General features: G+C 46.3%; 1 protein-coding gene across 1 annotated transcript in view; it reads left to right on the top strand.

The window, feature by feature from the left end:
* The window catches only part of TSPAN9 (tetraspanin 9), a 126,608-nt gene that overhangs the window by 20,583 nt on the left and 93,070 nt on the right, over positions 1-12,955 (top strand). Inside the window, exon 2 of the mRNA XM_032221547.1 lies at positions 12,158-12,230. The gene's annotated coding sequence lies outside the window, so the exon portion shown is untranslated. The remainder of the gene's footprint in view (positions 1-12,157; positions 12,231-12,955) is intronic.

The raw sequence follows: 12,955 nt of genomic DNA, 5'->3' as shown, positions 1-12,955 counted from the left end.
GACTTTCTGCCAGAGCTAATTATCTTTGTTTATTTGGGCTTGCAGCCAACAAGAGCTTGGACTGATTAAAAGAAACCTTTTGAGTTACGTGGCTTTTGGCTTTCATTCCTGGACGGAGAAGGGGGGTCAGAACACCTAGCCATCACACGATCCTTTTGAGGTAACACATATTATGCAACTCTTGGTAAAGGACGGTAATCAAAAGAAATTGGAGAAGAGGATTAAGAGAAAAGACAGACTCGCTAAAATTAATTTATATCCATCCCACTCCTGTAAGCATCTCCCTGTTTACTATCTGGCCGGCAGCCGTGTTTTAATGACCTCCATACTACCAAGTCAAAATTGTCTTCCCTCCCCCTCTCTTTTTGAGAATCTTCCAAGCTTCCTTTCCCATTCATATTCAGGTCCTTGCTCCTCTTAGCATTGTAGGATCTGAAACATGGGCTGCAAATCTTTCCGCTCTCATCAACCGCGTGGTGTCCGCTACACCCACATTCAAATCTGTCTTCTGTCACCCTCAGCATCTTTCCACGTATATCATAAATACATTAAACAGCCAAGAGGGCCTCGTAGATTGTTGCCTGACACCCTCTACCCATCCTTAAGCATTCTGTTTTCTTTCCCAATGTTTATTCTGCGCACGGGGGGCAGGAGGGAGGAGCGATGGGTGGAAATGAATCGAGACGTGACCTAGAACTAAGGAGAACTTTCCGGAAGGTGTGGTGGCCCGCCGGCGGCCAGCGGAGCAGGCAGCAGAGTCAGACAGTGAGGAGGTTGGGGAGGAAGATGGGCCAGTCCTGGGGGTTGAGGAAAGCTCAGACGAGGGCTCTGCATCGGAGGCAGAGAGGAGTTAAACAGCAGTGAGGCAGAGGAACAGCTGGAGCCTGTTCCCGGTGTGCGCATGCTCAGAGCTGCCAGAAGACAAGAACTAAGAAAGCAGGGTCAACTCAAGACAATGTCAACTGCACATAAAGAAAATTTGGCACATGGAGAAATCTCCTCTCCTCTCATGTACATTTGGGTTGGCAAGAAGCAAAATTCTCTGTCCGTGGAAAGACCCTTATGCTTCATCCTGGGAGACACGAGATCCCATCAGAGAGAAGACCCAGAACCTCCGTTTCTGTTTGTCGTACAACACCGTCCAACACACACACACACACACACACACACACACACACACACACACCACAGACACACACCGACCAAGTCCATCTTTTGGAGCACAGCGGAGCTCCCCATTTTTAAAAAAAGCAGAAGCCGAAATGGAGGGCTGGGTGAGGGTCCTGCGTTGGGAAGAGCAGGAAGCAGAAATGAAATTAGTGTGATCGGCCCCTCCCGGAGAAAACGAAAGAGGAACGAATGAGGAGTGGGCTTTTGCCGGAAACAATTTGCTCCTTCGGTCTGGAAAGTTCTGTTTGTGATTGTAAGAGACTCTGTGCCAAGTTTTGCTTTGCCCTGTGTTTGGAAACTAGTTACCTGGCAACGTTCTAAACGAGATAAGGTTCGTGTGGATAAACATTCCTCTGAAAGAAAGTTTGGTAAAGCCTTGCTGACTTTGAATGAAAGGGATTCACAGTCGTGTAAATAAAAGAGTTTTGTTGGGACCAAGATTTTGCTTCTTGCTTTCTAAGGAAGCCTGGGTCAGAACAGATGGTGGGAAGAATAAATTAGTGGAAACAGCTTGCCTCCAGAAGTTGTGGATACTCCATCACTGGAGATTTTCAAGAAGAGATTGGACAAAACAATTGTCCAAAACGATATAGCGCAGCGATGATGAACCGTTTAGAGACGGAGGGCCCAAATTGCAACCCCAAAACCATTTATTTATCGCAAAGGGCCAACACGGCCATTTAACCTGAATACTGAAGTTTTAGTTTAGAAAAAACAACTCATACATTAACATCTTTTGTCTTAAAAGAAAAACACAACAGCAGAGCTTTTAATGATACAAACAACTTTTTAACTGACAGGTCAAAGTTTGCATTCACCATGCTTTTGAACTTGGAAAAGTTAAGAGTCAAGGCTTCTGGGTTATAGGTGTGGTGTTTGTTAGATAATGGAGCGAACCCCAGTGGTCCGTGGCCACCATCCACTGGCGGTCCTCGAGAAAATTTTTCTGGTCTGCAGAAAAATTATTTGCATTTTTTATATTGCACTAAATCAGGTTCGAATCCCTAGCGCCGCATAACGGAGTGAGCTCCCGTGACTTGTCCCAGCTTCTGCCAACCTAGCAGTTCGAAAGCACGTAAAAAATGCAAGTAGAAAAATAGGAACCATCTTTGGTGGGAAGGTAACAGTGTTCTGTGCCCCTTCGGTGTTTAGTCATGCTGGCCACATGACCACGGAGATGTCTTTGGACAGTGCTGGCTCTTCAGCTTTGAAATGAAGATGCACCGCCCCCTAGAGTCGGGAACAACTAGACCATATGTGCGAGGGGAACCTTTGTATTGTATTGTATTGTGTTTATATACTTGTATGCCGCCCTATTCCCGGGGGGGGGACTTAGGGCGGCGAACAAACATGGGGAAGGGGGTAATACAAAAACGAACGAGACAAAACAGGATACAAAGACAAATTAAAAACTACACCAATCAGCAATTCAAGTGGGGCTGGGAACTCATCAGCCCCAGGCCTGCCGGAACAGCCAGGTCTTGACGGCTTTGCAGAAAGCCTGAAGGGTGGTGAGGGTCCGAATCTCCACGGGGAGATTTTGATTTTGATTTGAAGTTTATTTGTATGCCGCCCTTTTCCCTGGGGGGACTCAGGGTGGCTCACAACCAAAAGGGGAGGGGGAGACAAACTTTTAACATATAAGACAATACATAATTAAAAAACACAACATTCATACCATTCGGGCGGGTTACAGTCTTAGCCCCAGGCCTGACGGGATAGCCAGATTCTGAGGGCTGTGCGGAAGGTCTGGAGGGTGGTGAGGGTACGAATCTCCACGGGGAGATCATTCCATAGGGTCGGAGCTACCACCGAGAAGGCTCTCCTCCGCGTAGTTGCCAGTCGGCATTGACCGGCAGATGGAACTCGGAGGAGGCCTAATCGATGAGATCTAATAGGTCGCGTGGAGGTAATTGGCAGTAGGCGGTCTCTCAAGTACCCAGATCCACTACCATGTAGGGCTTTATGGGTGACAAGTAGCACCTTGAAGCGCACCCGGAGATCGACAGGTAGCCAGTGCAGCTTGCGGAGGATAGGTGTTATGTGGGTGAAACGTGGTGCACCCACAATCGCTCGCGCGGCCGCATTCTGGACTAGCTGAAGTCGCCGAATACTCTTCAAGGGCAGCCCCATGTAGAGCACATTGCAGTACTCCAGCCTAGAGGTCACAAGGGCCCGAGTGACTGTTGTGAGAGCCTCCCGGTTCAGGTAGGATCATTCCAGAGGGCCGGAGCAGCCTTTAGACATACCCAATTCCTGTAACCATTCATCATATGTTTTAGTCTCCAGGCCCTTAATCATCTTAGTTGCTCTTCTCTGCACTTTTTCCAAAATCTCAACATATTTTTTTAGATTGTGGTGACCAAAACTTAGAACATTAGAGTTCTTTTTTGGGCCAAGTGTGATTGGACACACCAGGGAATTTGTCTCCGGTGCATAAGCTCTACATACAAGCAAGAAGTGATGAATCTTGGTCATCCTAAAATATATATTCATCCTAAATCATAAGATACAACAACACTTACCGATAGCCACAGGATGCTAAATAAGCAATCAACATAAATCATACTTGGAAACTAAATAAAACAATATAAATCGCAAGACACAATCAGCCAAGTTATAGTCATAAGAAAATAAAGAGATAAGTGATTGACTATACACAAAACAAATACGGGACTAAGAAATTCCAGATAGCCTATGCTTAAGATCAGGAGTGATTTAAATTGTTTAAAGTTAGTTTAGCAACAAGAAGAAGCTAAGATCAATGTAGAGATGTTATTAATCTTTTATATAGATATATTTTTTTTTTTTCTCAATATATTTTAGACTGTGTTTGTTAAAAATCTATACCGTGTACGCTCTGGGAAGTCGGGGGGGGGAGGAGGTGGGGGGTTGGGGAGAGGGTGAGGGGAGGGAGGGATATATACTAGGTTAGATACGATGTGTTAGATTTCAATGTAATGTGACTTCACATGTATACTGTTTTCTTTAATTTCTCTGTAAAAATAGGATAGTTGAAGTACATTGACATATAGTGAAATGCACAAGGGAGGAGGAGTGGGATAGAAGAAAGATGGGTAGAGGGGGGGGAGAGAGGATGGGAGGGAGGGTGAGAAGGAAGGGAGGGAGTGGATCGGAGAGAGGAGTGGTAGGGGGAGGGGAAGTAGGGTAGAGGGGGATGATGGAGGGAAGATAGAAAGTTGGAGGGGGAAGAAAGAGGTATGGAGAGTGGAGGAGGTATATTGGGTTTGTATTTTTCGGGGGTATTGTTGACAAGAGGAATTGCTGCGATTATTGTTTAATGTTGTATGGCGCCGGCTATGCACAATATATGTGAGTGTCTGAAAATGAAAAAATGGAAAAAAAACTTTAAAGGAGAAAAAAAAAAGAAAATAAAGAGATAAGTAATGGGAAAGATGAGAAGAAGAATGGTATACAGCCTTACTAAATAGTTTGACAGTGTTGTGGGAATTTGTGGTTTAGCAGAGTGGTGAAATGGATGGGGGGGAACTGTCCTTGTGTTTAGTCGTCTTGGTGTGCGGTGCTCTATAGCGTCATCTTGAGGATAGGAGTTGAAACAATTTATGTCCAGGATGAGGGGTCTGTAGATATTTTCACAGCCCTCTTTTTGACTCCTGCAGTATACAAGTCCTCAAGGGAAGACAGATTGGTAATTAGTTTTTTTTTTCCTGTAGTTCTAATTATCCGTTGAAGTCTATCTGCCTTGTTTGGTTGCAGTGCCAAACCAGTTACAAATCCATTTGATGGCAATGCTGTTTATGCCACATGTTTTTTTGGATTGGATTGGATTTATTACATTTATATGCCGCCCTTTTCCCCGAAGGGGACTCAGGGCGGCTCACAATTCAGTCAGGGAAGGGGGTACAGACAGGGATAAAAGACGAACATAGCAATACATAATTTAAAACACACAACAACCATACCATTCGAGGAGGGGGGCAACAGCTCTTTAGCCCCAGGCCTGTCGAACAGCCAGATTTTAAGGGCTTTGCGGAAGGCCTGGAGGGTGGTGAGGGTTCGAATCTCCACGGGGAGCTCGTTCCAGAGGGTCGGAGCAGCCACAGAGAAGGCTCTCCTCCGGTAGTCGCCAGTCGACACTGGCCGGCGGATGGAATTCGGAGGAGGCCTAATCTGTGGGATCTAATCGGTCTGTTGGAGGTGATTGGCAGCAGGCAGTCTCTCAAGTACCCAGGTCCAATACCATGAAGGGCTTTATAAGTGACGACTAGCGCCTTGAAGCGTATCCGAAGACCAATAGGCAGCCAGTGCAGCTCGCGGAGGATAGGTGTTACGTGGGTGAACCGAGGTGCACCCACGATCGCTCGCGCGGCTGCATTCTGGACAAGCTGAAGTCTCCGAATGCTCTTCAAGGGCTGCCCCATGTAGAGCACGTTGCAGTAGTCCAGTCTAGAGGTCACAAGGGCACGAGTGACTATTGTGAGGGCCTCCCGTTCAGGTAGGGACGCAACTGGTGCACCAGGCGAACCTGGGCAAATGCCCCCCTGGTCACAGCCAACAAGTGGTGTTCGAAAGTCAGCTGGGCGTCCAGGAGGACTCCCAAATTGCGAACCCTGTCTGAGGGGCGTACTGTTTGACCCCCCAGCATGAGAGATGGAAAACTTGGCCAATTTTTAGTTTGTTAAGAAGAAAGTTGTGGTCTCCTTTGTCGAATGCCTTGCTGAAATCCAGGTATATATGTCCATGGCATTTCAGTAAATTCCACTAATTTAGTTGCTTGGTCAAAGAATGAAATATGATTTGTTTGGCACGATCTGCTTTTTGACAAACCCATGTTGGCTTCTTTTGGCAACTCATTGTGGGAGAAGCTTACACCTTATGCAGCAAAATGTTGCTACTTGTAGCGGAATTAAATTATTTTTATTAGGTAACAGGTAAAGGGCAGGTAAAATCTATCAGGCTGCCCCAGAAATTTAAATGAAAGAGGACTAATCCACTGGTGGGGAATGTCCCTGTATAACTGGCAATATAGAAAAATGGGTTCTATGGCACAAGGGCGCTATCAGATTTCATATGGGGTTTTCCTATATTTCCGTTCCAGGACAGCTGTGGGGAGATCATGAAATCCAGCTAAGGATAAAGCTGTCCTAAATTTGGGGACTGTGACATGATACGAGAATGAGGCTGCTTTAGACACTGAATTCCACTCGGCATTTTCTCTGCTCCTTTTAATTCTGATGTCCTTGTTGTCTTTGACCACATTTCAAGAGATCAAGGAGACAAATTCCTCCTGCATCCAATCATACTTGGCCAATAAACCTGTTCTGTTCCCTTCCCTTCCCTTCCCTATTTCTATTCCATTCCATATTTTACATCCCAATCCACTTCGTATTTTCTGTTCTGTTCTGTTTGTTCCATGGCATCCATTCTGTTGTGCTCTGCTCTTTTCTGCTCCATTCAGTTCCATTCTATTCTGTTCAATTCCATTCCATTCCATATTTTCCATCCCATCCCAATCCATATTTTCTGTTCTGTTCAATTCCATTCCACTCCACTCCATATTTCTATTCCATTCCATTCCATATTTTCCGCCCCAATCCATTTCATTCCACTTCATATTTTCTGTTCTGTTCTGTTCGTTCCATTCCATCCATTCTGTTCTATTCCATTCTGTTCTGTTCAATTCCATATTTACCATCCCATCCCAATCCATATTTTCTGTTCTGTTCTGTTCCCCTCCCTTCCACTCCATTCCATATTTCTATTCCATTCCATATTTTCCACCCCAATCCATTTCATTCCATTTCATATTTTCTGTTCTGTTCTGTTCTGTTTGTTCCATTCCATCCATTCTGTTCTGTTCCATTCTGTTCTGTCCAATTCCATTCCATATTTACCATCCATCCTATTCCAATTCATATTTTTTTGTTCTGTTCTGTCCTGTCTGGTTCTGTCCTGTCCTGTCCTATTCTTCAGAACATGTATTATGTACAATCTTGCTCTCCATTTTTTTTGCAGCTCTCCTATCAGATCTCTCTCATCTAGAACTTTCCGCCCTTCATGCTCACAACACGCCTCCCTTCTCCTGCTTCCCATAGAAACTTTCATCTCCCATCCAAATTCCGATCCGACCCAATCCCACTTAGCTTTCTAGGAATTTGGCCCGATTTGCTTGTGGTGAAAAGAGAATGTTGAAAGAAATGTCCTTCTGGGTTCAGCTCCAAGTGGGGAAGAAGACACTGGAGACATGGAGGCTGCTTGGAAAGATGTTTATTGGTGGACAGGGCCACATGGCTTGAGCCCTGAACAGAAAAGGTGGATCACATGCTTCAATGTTGGTGGAGAAGAAGAGAAGGGCTGAGGGAGGGGCTTGCTAGGCTTTTTAGACCCTGTTTAGTCCCTCTGTTTCCTGTTCCTGTGTAAGAAATGTATTCTGATTGGTTGCCAGACTCCCATGGTGCCATGCAGGGGGCTACTCTCTAGGCTGTGTTTTGAATCCAGGTATAGATGAGTTCTCAGATGCCATGTGGAGAGTTGAGTAATATCCCTTCCCCCTACAGCTGCAGTGGGGAAGTCTTTATTATGTAAAGTGGGCTAGCCTGGCCTTCTCAATGGCCTATTGACAAAGTGTGGATGGGCAGGAAGCTACAGGCAACTATTCTGTCTTTTAAAAACATGTTTCTTTCTTTTCACATCCAGAGAAATATTCTGCCTTTTCAATATTTCCTAGGATATTTCATTTTTGGGGAGAGGGCTGGATGATAACTTCCCACAAGAAGGAGTATCTTTTTCAAAAAACAAGGCTTCCCCTTATTGTAAAAGCGAGGTTAGAAAAACTTTATTTCCCCCTATCCCCTCTCTCATCCCCCCCCAACACAAATGGCCAAATTGTACACTAGATGGCAGGGGAGACAAATCCAGGCCTTCAAACCACAGGAACAAAAATGTAGGCAAAGCTGTCACATCAACAATTGCACCATTTCATATTTATGGAACTCCGCCAGGCATCCGAGACCCCCAGGGGAAATGGATGAGTTTTGTATTTCAGCCGGGCTCGGAAATCGAAGGCAGGTCAGAGGCTTCGAAAGAGGCTGTGTTTCACAGGGCCCAACGGCAGGATTCCCCCTACACACTCCCCATTTTTGTCCATCCATGCGTGTGTGCTGGCATTAGGAGCCACAGCGAAGTGAGCACACACTCACACACACGCACAAATGCACAACCTCCCAAGTTGACTCCTAAGCTGGACGGCTGCCAGAGCGCAGGGTGAAATCCAGCAGGTTCTGACAGGTTCTGAAGAACTGGTTGCGGAAATTTTGAGTAGTTTGGAGAACCAGCAAATACCACCTCTGGCTGGCACCAGAGTGTGGAGGGAATGGAGATTTTGCAGTATCCTTTCCCTGGAGTGGGGAGGGAATGGAGATGTTGCAGTATTTCTCTGGAGTGGGGAGGGAATGGAGATTTTGCAGTATCCTTTCCCTGGAGTGGGGAGGGAATGGAGATTTTGCAGTATCCTTTCCCTGGAGTGAGATGGGAATGGAGATTTTGCAGTATCCTTCCCCTGGAGTGGGGAGGGAATGGAGATTTTGCAGTATTTCTCTGGAGTGTGGAGGGAATGGAGATTTTGCAGTATTCTTTCTCTGGAGTGGGGAGGGAATGGAGATTTTGCAGTATGCTTCCCCTGGAGTGGGGAGGGATTGGAGATTTTGCAGTATTCTTTCTCTGGAGTGGGGAGGGAATGGAGATTTTGCAGTATTCTTTCTCTGGAGTGAGGAGGGAATGGGGATTTTGCAGTATCCTTCCCCTGGAGTGGGGAGGGAATGGAGATTTTGCAGTATCCTTTCTCTGGAGTGGGGAGGGAATGGAGATTTTGCAGTATCCTTTCCCTGGAGTGGGGAGGGAATGGAGATTTTGCAGTCTCTTTTCCCTGGAGTGAGGAAAGAATGGAGATTTTGCAGTATCCTTTCCCCGGAGTGGGGAGGGAATGGAGATTTTGCATTATCCTTTCCCAGGTGGGGAGGGAATGGGGATTTTGCATTCTCCTTTCCCTGGAATGGAGATGGAATGGAGATTTTACCATATCCTTACCCTGGAGTGGGGAAGGAATGGAGATTTTGCAGTATCCTTCCCCTGGAGTGGGGAAGGAATGGAGATTTTGCAGTATTCTTTCTCTGGAGTGAGGAGAGAATGAAGATTTTGCAGTATCCTTCCCCTGGAGTGGGGTGGGAATGGAGATTTTGCAGTATTCTTCCCCTGGAGTGGGGAGGGAATGGAAATTTTATAATATTCTTCCCCTGGAGTGGGGAGGGAATGGAGATTTTGCAGTATCCTTTCCCTGGAGTGGGGAGGGAATGGAGATTTTGCAATATCCTTTCACTGGAGTGGGGAGGGAATGGAGATTTTGCAGTCTCCTTTCCCTGGAGTGGGGAGGGAATGGAAATTTTGCAATATTCTTTCTCTGGAGTGGGGAGGGAATGGAGATTTTGCAGTATCCTTTCCCTGGAGTGGGAGGGAATGGAGATTTTGCAGTATTCTTTCTGTGGAGTGGGGAGGGAATGGGGATTTTGCAGTATCCTTCCCCTGGAGTGGGGAGGGAATGGAGATTTTGCAGTAGCCTCCCCCTGCCACACCCACCAAACCATGCCCACAGAACCTGTAGTAAAAAAAAATTGAATTTCACCACTGTCCAGAGCCTTCCCATGCAGGCAGTTCTCTGGATGCTTCCTGCAGTCCTCAGTCAACATTTTTTTAATTGACTGATAAATATTATAAAATACAAAATACAAGGTAAATAGTAAGGCAGGGTTGTGGGGGGGGGGAAAGGAAGAAGTGAGGAAGGATAAAAGAGAAAAATAAGCAGCAGCATCAACCTCTGACTCTCTGTTTCAGTAAAATAAGGCATTGACGTCAAATCACAACTTTTTGCTTTTTGATAATAATATGAACAAGCCATTTCTATAAAGATCTATCAAGAGGGACATGGTGGCTGAGTGGCTAAGACATTGAGATTGTCCATCAGAAAGGTCAGCAGTTTGGCGGTTCGAATCCCTAGCGCCGCTTAATGGAGTGAGCACCCGTTACTTGTCCCAGCTTCTGCCAACCTAGCAGTTTGAAATTACGAATGCAAGTAGAAAAATAGGAAACACCTTTGGTGGGAAGGTAACAGCGTTCCGTGCACCTTCGGCGTTTAGTCATGCCAGCCACATGACCATGGAGATGTCAAGGCACCCAATTTGCAACATTCCACAGTCATATAACTGTGATTAAAAGTATTGCTTTTAAAAGAACAACAACAACAGAAACACATTTATTATATCTTCACAATGACTATGTTCATGATTTATCATTTATTGCTTGTATGTACCCTGAGAGCTTATGCACCGGAAACAAATTCCTTGAGTGTCTAATCACATTGGGCCAATAAAGAATTCTAATTCTATTTCTGAAGGTGGCTCAGTGGCTAAGACGCTGAGCTTGTCGATCAGAAAGATCCACAGTTCGAATCCCTAGCACCGCCTAACGGAATGAGCTCCTGTAACTTGTCCCAGCTTCTGCCAACCTAGCAGTTCGAAAGCACGTAAAAAATGCAAGTAGAAAAACAGGAACCACCTTTGGTGGGAAAGGAACAGCGTTCCGTGTGTCTTCGGCGTTTAGTCATGCCAGCCACATGACCACGGAGACGTCTGCGTACAGTGCTGGCTCTTCGGCTTTGAAACGGAGATGAGCACCGCCCCCTAGAGTCGGAAACGACTAGCACATGCAGTATGTCCGAGGGAACCTTTTACTATCAATCTAATCGGTAAAACCCAAAGTCAAAATTTCCCTCTTTCCCACTTCAAGCATGAAGTTCAGAGGCGGTTTCCCTGTGGAAACAAAAGTACTTGTGTTCTTTCCTTTTATCAAAGTGGACGATTTTGCCAACTCGGCCAACGCCATCAACTTCTGCCACCATCCGTCCATGTTAGGAATCGAACTGTCCTTCCATTTTTGCGCATACTTGCTGCAGTCCACATATACAATAACAAAGTTTCACCCCCCCCTTTCCCCACCATCCAATTCTTTTCCATTAAACCCAAGAGAGAGAAAAAAATCTGGTTTCATTTTTAGGTTCCACCACAAACCGCGCTCGACTAAACCGCGTCCGACTAAACCGCGTAGCTGACGTCATCAACAGGGCGACAACAGCGTGGAGACAGAAGCACACTGTAAACCCTAAACCTAAAATTAACCCCTAAACCTAACCTAACCCCCCTAAACCTAATCCTAAACCTAACCCTAAATCTAACCCTTAACCTAACCCTAACCCTAACCCTAACCCTAACCCTAACCCTAACCCTTAACCTAACCTAAACCTAATCCTAAACCCTTAACCTAACCCTAAACCTAACCCTAACCCTTAACCTAACCCTAAACCTAACCCTAACCCTTAACCTAACCCTAAACCTAACCCTAAAGCTAACCCTAAAGCTAACCCTTACCTTAAGTTGAATCCGCTTGCTTTCAAAGTGCTATTTAAAGCGCCCTTCTTTCTCCGCGCTGGCTGTTGTCGCCCTGTTGATGATGTCAGTGACGCGGTTTAATCGGGCGCGGCTTAGTCGAGCGCGGTTTTGACGGGTCACGTCATTTTTATCTGCATTTTCAAGATGCTTCTTCCAGTCCCAACCTCCAGGGCCGTGTGAGAAGTTTTATATCCAAAAATAAATTTTATTCTGTAGACTGTTTCCATCTTCTCCTTGAAACACGGACAGAATCCACAATGGTCTGAGAAATTGGCATGTCCTCGATAAAATTGTATAGTCAAGCGGAAACTAAATTAATCCATTAACAGGTCTGAGCTATCCGGGGTTCATTATGTTGTGGGAATGCAACTTTTGGCTAGCAGGATGGGCACAGAGGAAATCTGGATTCCTGCGGCTTAGCTTACCGTCACCACATGTGTCCATGCTAGAGAGACTCAGAGCTTGTCTGTGTGGTACTTAACTTTTGCGTGTGGTCTTTTGTGTTGCAGGAGAACGAGAGAAAAACTACAGCCCCTTCACAAACTCCATCCATCAGGAGGCCCGGAAGTGACGTCGCAGGAGGTATGTTCCCATATTGGCTATTTTGAACGGGTGCATTTGTAGGTTTGGGTCAGAGATGGTATTCAGCCGGTTCGGACTGGTTCGCCCGGAGCAGTAGCGGGGACTTCCACTCCCAACCATCCCGTCAGAACTGAAGAAGCTTCTCGGATGAGAAGCGAAACGTCTTCAGACGAGAAAAAACACAACAACAAGCAAGTCCGGTTGCCTCTGGTGGCAGGGGAGGGGCGGTTACAGATGTCGCCGGACTGCGGGAAGGAGTTAGAAGGGGACTTGCGCTCTGTTGCAGAGCGCCTTGAAAAAGACACCCCAGCCTCAGCTGCAATGCTCAGGGTTCCCTTCGGAGCCCAGCTGCGGCTGCCTGTCTTCCTTCTTTGCCCATCGTCCTCTTCCCCTTATTGGCCGGGAAAGGACAAAAGCCGCAGGCGATGCGTTGAGAGATGTCCACCTTCAGCGAACGCATCGGTTACAAATCCTTCCCAACGCAGGGGCCCCTTCTCTCGGTCGAGAAGTTTGAGCAGCTGGAAAAGAGGGTGTCAGAGGTGTGAATTTCCAAGGGGGGGGAAGGGAGGGGTGGTTTAATCCAGTAAAACTGCCCGACCCACTGACAGCTCTTAACTGTCTGTCTTGTCCGAGGAGATCGGCTGCCCCCCTCTGCTCTGTTCGCGGCAGAATTTTCATCCCAGTAGCAGGCATAAAAAGGATGTTATGCGCACGCCAGGTTTCAT

The sequence above is a fragment of the Thamnophis elegans genome, chromosome 7 (genome assembly GCF_009769535.1).
Source record: "Thamnophis elegans isolate rThaEle1 chromosome 7, rThaEle1.pri, whole genome shotgun sequence".
Lineage (NCBI taxonomy): Eukaryota > Metazoa > Chordata > Lepidosauria > Squamata > Colubridae > Thamnophis > Thamnophis elegans.
This window is presented reverse-complemented; position numbering and strand designations above follow the sequence as displayed.